Source organism: Periophthalmus magnuspinnatus, chromosome 6 (assembly GCF_009829125.3).
Source record: "Periophthalmus magnuspinnatus isolate fPerMag1 chromosome 6, fPerMag1.2.pri, whole genome shotgun sequence".
Classification (NCBI taxonomy): domain Eukaryota; kingdom Metazoa; phylum Chordata; class Actinopteri; order Gobiiformes; family Gobiidae; genus Periophthalmus; species Periophthalmus magnuspinnatus.
Window position 1 is genome coordinate 11,882,870 of NC_047131.1, and position 10,771 is coordinate 11,893,640.

Genomic DNA, 10,771 nt, shown 5'->3' on the forward strand with positions numbered 1-10,771 from the left:
GTGATGTCATCGTCCCTTGTGCCTTGTGATGTCATCGTCCCTTGTGCCTTGTGCCTTGTGTTGTCATCGTCCCTTGTGCCTTGTGATGTCATCGTCCCTTGTGCCTTGTGCCTTGTGATGTCATCGTCCCTTGTGCCTTGTGATGTCATCGTCTCTTGTGCCTTGTGCCTTGTGATGTCATCGTCCCTTGTTCCTTGTGATGTCAACGTCCATTGTGCCTTGTGCCTTGTGATGTCATCGTCACTTGTGCCTTGTGATGTCAACGTTCCTTGTGCCTTGTGCCTTGTGATGTCATCGTCCCTTGTGCCTTGTGATGTCATCGTCCCTTGTGCCTTGTACCTTGTGATGTCATCGTCCCTTGTGCCTTGTGCCTTGTGATGTCATCATCCCTTGTGCCTTGTGCCTTGTGATGTCATCGTCCCTTGTGCCTTGTACCTTGTGATGTCATCGTACCTTGTGCCTTGTGCCTTGTGATGTCATCGTCCCTTGTGCCTTGTGATGTCATCGTCCCTTGTGCCTTGTGATGTCATCGTCCCTTGTGCCTTGTGCCTTGTGATGTCATCGTCCCTTGTGCCTTGTGCCTTGTGATGTCATCGTCCCTTGTGCCTTGTGCCTTGTGATGTCACCGTCCCTTGTGCCTTGTGCCTTGTGATGTCATCGTCCCTTGTGCCTTGTGCCTTGTGCCTTGTGATGTCATCGTCCCTTGTACCTTGTGCCTTGTGATGTCATCGTCCCTTGTGCCTTGTGCCTTGTGATGTCATCGTCCCTTGTGCCTTGTGATGTCATCGTCCCTTGTGCCTTGTGCCTTGTGATGTCATCGTCCCTTGTGCCTTGTGATGTCATCGTCCCTTGTGCCTTGTGATGTCATCGTCCCTTGTGTTTTGTGCCTTGTGATGTCATCGTCACTTGTGCCTTGTGATGTCATCGTCTCTTGTGCCTTGTGCCTTGTGATGTCATCGTCCCTTGTGCCTTGTGCCTTTTGATGTCATCGTCCCTTGTGCCTTGTGATGTCATCGTCCCTTGTGCCTTGTGATGTCATCGTCCCTTGTGCCTTGTGCCTTGTGATGTCATCCTCCCGTGTGCCTTGTGATGTCATCCTCCCTTGTGCCTTGTGCCTTGTGATGTTATCCTCCCTTGTGCCTTGTGATGTCATCCTCCCCTGTGCCTTGTGCCTTGTGCCTTGTGATGTCATCCTCCCTTGTGTCTTGTGCCTTGTGCCTTGTGATGTCATCTTCCCTTGTGCCTTGTGCCTTATGATGTCATCCTCCCTTGTGCCTTGTGCCTTGTGCTTTGTGATGTCATCCTCCCTTGTGCCTTGTGCCTTGTGATGTCATCCTCCCTTGTGCCTTGTGCCTTGTGATGTCATCCTCCCTTGTGCCTTGTGCCTTGTGATGTCATCGTCCCTTGTGCCTTGTGATGTCATCGTCCCTTGTGCCTTGTGATGTCATCGTCCCTTGTGCCTTGTGCCTTGTGATGTCATCGTCCCTTGTGCCTTGTAATGTCATCGTCCCTTGTGCCTTGTGCCTTGTGATGTCATCCTCCCTTGTGCCTTGTGCCTTGTGATGTCATCCTCCCTTGTGCCTTGTGCCTTGTGATGTCATCCTCCCTTGTGCCTTGTGCCTTGTGCCTTGTGATGTCATCTTCCCTTGTGCCTTATGATGTCATCTTCCCTTGTGCCTTGTGATGTCATCCTCCCTTGTGCCTTGTGATGTCATCCTCCCTTGTGCCTTGTGCCTTGTGATGTCATCCTCCCTTGTGCCTTGTGCCTTGTGATGTCATCCTCCCTTGTGCCTTGTGCCTTGTGATGTCATCGTCCCTTGTGCCTTGTGATGTCATCGTCCCTTGTGCCTTGTGCCTTGTGATGTCATCGTCCCTTGTGCCTTGTGCCTTGTGATGTCATCGTCCCTTGTGCCTTGTGCCTTGTGATGTCATCGTCCCTTGTGCCTTGTGATGTCATCGTCCCTTGTGCCTTGTGCCTTGTGATGTCATCGTCCCTTGTGCCTTGTGATGTCATAGTCCATTGTGCCTTGTGATGTCATCCTCCCTTGTGCCTTGTGCCTTGTTATGTCATCCTCCCTTGAGCCTTGTGCCTTGTGATGTCATCCTCCCTTGTGCCTTGTGCCTTGTGATGTCATCGTCCCTTTTTCCTTGTGCCTTGTGATGTCATCATCCCTTGTACCTTGTGCCTTGTGATGTCATCGTCCCTTGTGCCTTGTGCCTTGTGATGTCATCGTCCCTTGTGCCTTGTCCCTTATGATGTCATCGTCCCTTGTGCCTTGTGCCTTGTGATGTCATCCTCCCTTGTGCCTTGTGCCTTGTTATGTCATCCTCCCTTGAGCCTTGTGCCTTGTGATGTCATCCTCCCTTGTGCCTTGTGCCTTGTGATGTCATCCTCCCTTGTGCCTTGTGCCTTGTGATGTCATCCTCCCTTGTGCCTTGTGCCTTGTGCCTTGTGATGTCATCTTCCCTTGTGCCTTATGATGTCATCTTCCCTTGTGCCTTGTGATGTCATCCTCCCTTGTGCCTTGTGATGTCATCCTCCCTTGTACCTTGTGCCTTGTGATGTCATCCTCCCTTGTGCCTTGTGCCTTGTGATGTTATCGTCCCTTGTGCCTTGTGCCTTGTGATGTCATCGTCCCTTGTGCCTTGTGCCTTGTGATGTCATCGTCCCTTGTGCCTTGTGCCTTGTGATGTCATCGTCCCTTGTGCCTTGTGCCTTGTGATGTCATCGTCCCTTGTGCCTTGTGCCTTGTGATGTCATTGTCCCTTGTGCCTTGTGCCTTGTGATGTCATCCTCCCTTGTGCCTTGAGCCTTGTGATGTTATCCTCCCTTGTGCTTTGTGCTGTCATCCTCCCTTGTGCCTTGTGCCTTGTGATGTCATCCTCCCTTGTGTTTTGTGCCTTGTGCCTTGTGATGTCATCTTCCCTTGTGCCTTGTGCCTTGTGCCTTGTGATGTCATCCTCCCTTGTGCCTTGTGCCTTGTGATGTCTTCCTCCCTTGTGCCTTGTGCCTTGTGATGTCATCCTCCCTTGTGCCTTGTGCCTTGTGATGTCATCCTCCCTTGTGCCTTGTGCCTTGTGCCTTGTGATGTCATCCTCCCTTGTGCCTTGTGCCTTGTGCCTTGTGATGTCATCGTCCCTTGTGCCTTGTGATGTCATCGTCCCTTGTGCCTCGTGCCTTGTGATGTCATCGTCCCTTGTGCCTTGTGATGTCATCGTCCCTTGTGTCTTGTGCCTTGTGATGTTATCGTCCCTTGTGCCTTGTGATGTCATCGTCCCTTGTGCCTTGTGCCTTGTGATGTCATCGTCCCTTGTGCCTTGTGATGTCATCGTCCATTGTGCCTTGTGATGTCATCGTCCATTGTGCCTTGTGATGTCATCGTCCCTTGTGCCTTGTGATGTCATCGTCCCTTGTGCCTTGTGCCTTGTGATGTCATCCTCCCTTGTGCCTTGTGCCTTTTGCCTTGTGATGTCATCGTCCCTTATGCCTTGTGCCTTGTGATGTCATCATCCCTTGTGCCTTGTGCCTTGTGATGTCATCGTCCCTTGTGCCTTGTAATGTCATCGTCCCTTGTGCCTTGTGCCTTGTGATGTCACCGTCCCTTGTGCCTTGTGCCTTGTGCCTTGTGATGTCATCGTCCCTTGTGCCTTGTGATGTCATCGTCCCTTGTGCCTTGTGCCTTGTGATGTCATCGTTCCTTGTACCTTGTGCCTTGTGATGTCATCGTCCCTTGTGTTTGTGCCTTGTGATGTCATCGTCCCTTGTGCCTTGTGCCTTGTGATGTCATCGTCCCTTGTGCCTTGTGATGTCATCGTCCCTTGTGCCTTGTGATGTCATCGTCCCTTGTGCCTTGTGCCTTGTGATGTCATCGTCTCTTGTGCCTTGTGATGTCATCGTCCCTTGTGCCTTGTGCCTTTTGATGTCATCGTCCCTTGTGCCTTGTGATGTCATCGTCCCTTGTGCCTTGTGATGTCATCGTCCCTTTTGCCTTGTGCCTTGTGATGTCATCCTCCCTTGTGCCTTGTGCCTTGTGATGTCATCCTCCCCTGTGCCTTGTGCCTTGTGCCTTGTGATGTCATCCTCCCTTGTGTCTTGTGCCTTGTGCCTTGTGATGTCATCTTCCCTTGTGCCTTGTGCCTTGTGCCTTATGATGTCATCCTCCCTTGTGCCTTGTGCTTTGTGCTTTGTGATGTCATCCTCCGTTGTGCCTTGTGCTTTGTGATGTCATCCTCCCTTGTGCCTTGTGATGTCATCCTCCCTTGTGCCTTGTGCCTTGTGATGTCATCGTCCCTTGTGCCTTGTGCCTTGTGATGTCATCGTCCCTTGTGCCTTGTGCCTTGTGATGTCATCGTCCCTTGTGCCTTGTGATGTCATCGTCCCTTGTGCCTTGTGCCTTGTGATGTCATCGTCCCTTGTGACTTGTGATGTCATAGTCCATTGTGCCTTGTGCCTTGTGAACTCATCCTCCCTTGTGCCTTGTGCCTTTGCCTTGTTATGTCATCCTCCCTTGAGCCTTGTGCCTTGTGCCTTGTGATGTCATCCTCCCTTGTGCCTTGTGCCTTTTGATGTCATCCTCCCTTGTGCCTTGTGCCTTGTGATGTCATCGTCCCTTTTTCCTTGTGCCTTGTGATGTCATCCTCCCTTGTGCCTTGTGCCTTGTGATGTCATCCTCCCTTGTGCCTTGTGCCTTGTGATGTCATCTTCCCTTGTGCCTTATGATGTCATCTTCTCTTGTGATGTCATCCTCCCTTGTGCCTTGTGATGTCATCCTCCCTTGTGCCTTGTGCCTTGTGATGTTATCGTCCCTTGTGCCTCGTGCCTTGTGATGTCATCGTCTCTTGTGCCTCGTGCCTTGTGATGTCATCGTCCCTTGTGCCTTGTGCCTTGTGATGTCATTGTCCCTTGTGCCTTGTGATGTCATCGTCCCTTGTGCCTTGTGATGTCATCGTCCCTTGTGCCTTGTGCCTTGTGATGTCATCCTCCCTTGTGCCTTGTGCCTTGTGATGTCATCCTCCCTTGTGCCTTGAGCCTTGTGATGTTATCCTCCCTTGTGCCTTGTGCTGTCATCCTCCCTTGTGCCTTGTGCCTTGTGCCTTGTGATGTCATCCTCCCTTGTGTTTTGTGCCTTGTGATGTCATCTTCCCTGTGCTTGTGCCTTGTGATGTCATCCTCCCTTGTGCCTTGTGCCTTGTGCCTTGTGATGTCATCCTCCCTTGTGCCTTGTGCCTTGTGATGTCATCCTCCCTTGTGCCTTGTGCCTTGTGCCTTGTGATGTCATCCTCCCTTGTGCCTTGTGCCTTGTGATGTCATCGTCCCTTGTGCCTTGTGATGTCATCGTCCCTTGTGCCTTGTGCCTTGTGATGTCATCGTCCCTTGTGCCTTGTGATGTCATCGTCCCTTGTGCCGTGTGCCTTGTGATGTCATCGTCCCTTGTGACTTGTGATGTCATAGTCCATTGTGCCTTGTGCCTTGTGAACTCATCCTCCCTTGTGCCTTGTGCCTTTGCCTTGTTATGTCATCCTCCCTTGAGCCTTGTGCCTTGTGCCTTGTGATGTCATCCTCCCTTGTGCCTTGTGCCTTGTGATGTCATCCTCCCTTGTGCCTTGTGCCTTGTGATGTCATCGTCCCTTTTTCCTTGTGCCTTGTGATGTCATCCTCCCTTGTGCCTTGTGATGTCATCCTCCCTTGTGCCTTGTGCCTTGTGATGTCATCTTCCCTTGTGCCTTATGATGTCATCTTCCCTTGTGCCTTGTGATGTCATCCTCCCTTGTGCCTTGTGATGTCATCCTCCCTTGTGCCTTGTGATGTCATCCTCCCTTGTGCCTTGTGCCTTGTGATGTCATCGTCCCTTGTGCCTTGTGCCTTGTGATGTCATCCTCCCTTGTGCCTTGTGCCTTGTGATGTCATCCTCCCTTGTGCCTTGAGCCTTGTGATGTTATCCTCCCTTGTGCCTTGTGCTGTCATCCTCCCTTGTGCCTTGTGCCTTGTGATGTCATCCTCCCTTGTGTTTTGTGCCTTGTGATGTCATCTTCCCTTGTGCCTTGTGCCTTGTGATGTCATCCTCCCTTGTGCCTTGTGCCTTGTGATGTCATCCTCCCTTGTGCCTTGTGCCTTGTGATGTCATCCTCCCTTGTGCCTTGTGACTTGTGATGTCATCGTCCCTTGTGCCTTGTGATGTCATCGTCCCTTGTGCCTTGTGCCTTGTGATGTCATCGTCCCTTGTGCCTTGTGATGTCCTTGTGCCTTGTGCCTTGTGATGTTATCGTCCCTTGTGCCTTGTGATGTCATCGTCCCTTGTGCCTTGTGATGTCATCGTCCCTTGTGCCTTGTGATGTCATCGTCCATTGTGCCTTGTGCCTTGTGATGTCATCGTCCATTGTGCCTTGTGCCTTGTGATGTCATCGTCCCTTGTGCCTTGTGATGTCATCGTCCCTTGTGCCTTGTGATGTCATCGTCCCTTGTGCCTTGTGCCTTGTGATGTCATCCTCCCTTGCCTTGTGCCTTTTGCCTTGTGATGTCATCGTCCCTTATGCCTTGTGCCTTGTGATGTCATCATCCCTTGTGCCTTGTGCCTTGTGATGTCATCGTCCCTTGTGCCTTGTGATGTCATCGTCCCTTGTGCCTTGTGCCTTGTGATGTCACCGTCCCTTCTGCCTTGTGCCTTGTGATGTCATCGTCCCTTGTGCCTTGTGCCTTGTGATGTCATCCTCCCTTGTACCTTGTGCCTTGTGATGTCATCGTCCCTTGTGCCTTGTGATGTCATCGTCCCTTGTGCCTTGTGCCTTGTGATGTCATCGTCCCTTGTGCCTTGTGCCTTGTCCCTTGTGATGTCATCGTCCCTTGTGCCTTGTGCCTTGTGATGTTATCCTCCCTTGTGCCTTGTGCCTTGTTATGTCATCCTCCCTTGAGCCTTGTGCCTTGTGATGTCATCCTCCCTTGTGCCTTGTGATGTCATCCTCCCTTGTGCCTTGTGCCTTGTGCCTTGTGATGTCATCCTCCCTTGTGCCTTGTGCCTTGTGATGTCATCCTCCCTTTTGCCTTGTGATGTCATCCTCCCTTGTGCCTTGTGCCTTGTGATGTCATCCTCCCTTGTGCCTTGTTCCTTGTGATGTCATCCTCCCTTGTGCCTTGTGCCTTGTGCCTTGTGATGTCATCCTCCCTTGTGCCTTGTGCCTTGTGATGTCATCCTCCCTTGTGCCTTGTGATGTCATCCTCCCTTGTGCCTTGTGCCTTGTGATGTCATCCTCCCTTGTGCCTTGTGCCTTGTGATGTCATCCTCCCTTGTGCCTTGTGCCTTGTAATGTCATCCTCCCTTGTGCCTTGTGCCTTGTAATGTCATCCTCCCTTGTGCCTTGTGATGTCATCCTCCCTTGTGCCTTGTGATGTCATCCTCCCTTGTGCCTTGTGATGTCATCCTCCCTTGTGCCTTGTGATGTCATCCTCCCTTGTGCCTTGTGCCTTGTGATGTCATCCTCCCTTGTGCCTTGTGCCTTGTGCCTTGTGATGTCATCCTCCCTTGTGCCTTGTGCCTTGTGATGTCATCCTCCCTTGTGCCTTGTGCCTTGTGATGTCATCCTCCCTTGTGCCTTGTGCCTTGTGATGTCATCCTCCCTTGTGCCTTGTGCCTTGTGATGTCATCCTCCCTTGTGCCTTGTGCCTTGTGATGTCATCCTCCCTTGTGCCTTGTGATGTCATCCTCCCTTGTGCCTTGTGCCTTGTGATGTCATCCTTCCTTGTGCCTTGTGCCGTCATCCTCCCTTGTGCCTTGTGCCTTGTAATGTCATCCTCCCATTGTGCCTTGTGCCTTGTGCCTTGTGATGTCATCCTCCCTTGTGCCTTGTGCCTTGTGCCTTGTGATGTCATCCTCCCTTGTGCCTTGTGCCTTGTCCCTTGTGATGTCCTTGTGCCTTCTGCCTTGTCCCTTGTGATGTCCTTGTGCCTTGTGCCTTGTCCCTTGTGATGTCCTTGTCCCTTGTGATGTCCTTGTGCCTTGTGCCTTGTCCCTTGTGATGTCCTTGTCCCTTGTGATGTCCTTGTGCCTTGTGCCTTGTCTCTTGTGATGTCATCCTCCCTTGTGATGTCATCCTCCCTTGTGATGTCATCCTCTCATCATCCTTTGCCTAAAATTCAAGTTTCCAAAAAGGAGTAATCATAAAACACAATTCAAAAAGATGAAAAATGTCTCCCTGGCGCCCTCTTAAAAAGTGAAGATACATTACTCCAATGGACGAAGACCCCAAACCTTTTCAAACACAGAAATACAGAACCGAGCATAAATGTCATGACAAGTAAAAAAACTCTATTATGACCTCGTCCTAAACCCAACAGGAAGTCGGCCATATTGGACAGAACCCCATTTTTGCAAAATTGTACTTTTGTTACTTTTACCATCTCCACCTTGGAATTTCTTTCAAAAGGCTTTTATAATTGGTCAAACTAACCTACACCCATGTGCAATAAATATTATTGTTTACATTTTTGATGAATTCAAAATATGGTTGTGGTTAATTTACAAATCAGTGGGATTTTTGAAAAGCATCAAAATGTGTATTCTCACAAGTTGTGTCGAACTGAGTCGAATCAAATGAAACATTTGTGATGAATTGTTGTGATTGTTGTGATTGTGAAGGAGGAGAAAAGGGGGAGAAGAAGACAAAGGAAAAAAGAAGAAGATGAAGGAGGAGAGTATAGGCCATATTTTTTGAAAAATGTTTTGAAAATTTTCAATGTGTATTCTTGATTATGCTAATTATGCTAATTTCTGTTGTTCTAGTGTGTGGTACATTCCCCTTATTCATGGAAGTGTTGAGAATGGCCTCGGACAGCCAACAATCAAAACAACAAGCTACAATACAACCGAGCTGACAACAAATAATACAGGTAAGAGACAATGGGCACTGAAAAGAGCAAAGAGATTGACACCAAAACTTGTAAAATATTGTTATAAGGGACAAACTTGCAACATACTATTCAATCTACAGTATGTGAAGTGCTAGACTGTGTGCGAGATGTACCCGCTATAGATCATGCAATAAATGTACAAATTGTCTGTAAGGACACATGTCTGACAAAAATCATGTTTACGATGATAAAGTTATAGAGATTGCCAGAGTTATAACCAGCACCAATGGACAATATAATAAAGAGAAAGATACTTTTGAAATTGACTTACAACAGAGAATTATCCATCCATCCATCCATCCATCCAGGAAAATTATGCTTCTTATGAAACGAACCTAAAACATTGTAGAGGGCGCAAATCAATTACTCAACAATGCAATCCTTTAATATTATCTATTAAAAATCCAACATTTATGACTCTGGAATATTCCATAGGATTCCAGTGTTCCAAAATTGATACGGTACCCTGCAATAGAAAACTAAAGTTAAATTTTGAAGGCTACATCTAAACAACAATTTTGAACCTAATAAACCTGCTCCAGAAAATGATTTAATCAAAGCAATAAAAATTGAAACAAATTGAAACAAACAAAACTGAAACATGTAATGAATGAAAATACTTGGCTAAAATGGGTACAGTATACTGCTCAAATAATACATCAATACAATATTCTAATGATAAAGACCTGACCTGTATACTTAACCTCTTCACTAAAAATCATTTGATAAAACTGATGAATGATGCTATCACTTACATAATAAATTACCAGTAGTAGCTTTAAAAGATGTACCATCTTGGACTATGGGAATGGCTACTTGTTTCCTTAAAGATGCAGTTATACATATAGACACAAGAAGTAATGATAAAAATGAAATGGAAAGTTTTACTAACGATTTCTGTTATTAGACTTTATCTCCATCCATCCATCCATTTTCTTCCGCTTATCCGGAGCCGGGTCGCGGGGGCAGCAGTCTAAGCAGGGACTCCCAGACTTCCCTCACCCCGGACACGTCCTCCAGCTCCTCCGGTGGGACCCCAAGGCGTTCCCAGGCCAGCCGAGAGACATAGTCCCTCCAGCGTGTCCTGGGTCTTCCCCGGGGCCTCCTCCCGGAGGGACATGCCCAGAACACCTCCCTAGGGAGGCGTCCAGGAGGCATCCTGAGCAGATGCCCGAGCCACCTCAACTGGTTCCTCTCAACGTGTAGGAGCAGCGGCTCTACTCCGAGCTCCTCCCGTGTGACCGAGCTCCTCACCCTATCCCTAAGGGTGCGCCCGGCCACTCTGCGGAGGAAGCCCATTTCAGCCGCTTGTATCCGCGATCTTGTCCTTTCGGTCATTACCCAGAGCTCATGACCATAGGTGAGGGTAGGAACGTAGATTGACCGGTAAATCGAGAGCTTCGCCTTCCGGCTCAGCTCCTTCTTTACCACAACGGACCGATACAGCGACCGCATCACTGCAGACGCTGCACCGATCCACCTGTCAATCTCCCGCTCCATCCTTCCCTCACTCGTGAACAAGACCCCGAGATACTTGAACTCCTCCACTTGGGGCAGAGACTCACCACCCACCCGGAGAAAGCAAACCACCTTTTTCCGGTCGAGAACCATGGCCTCGGATTTGGAGGAGCTGATTCTCATCCCAGCCGCTTCACACTCGGCTGCAAACCGCCCCAGTGCCTGCTGCAGGTCCTGGCTCGAAGAAGCCATCAGGACAACATCATCTGCAAACAGCAGAGATGAAATCCTGTGGTTCCCAAACCAGGCCCCCTCCGGCCCCTGGCTGTGCCTAGAAATTCTGTCCATAAATATAATGAACAGAACCGGTGACAAAGGGCAGCCCTGGCGGAGTCCAACATGCACCGGGAA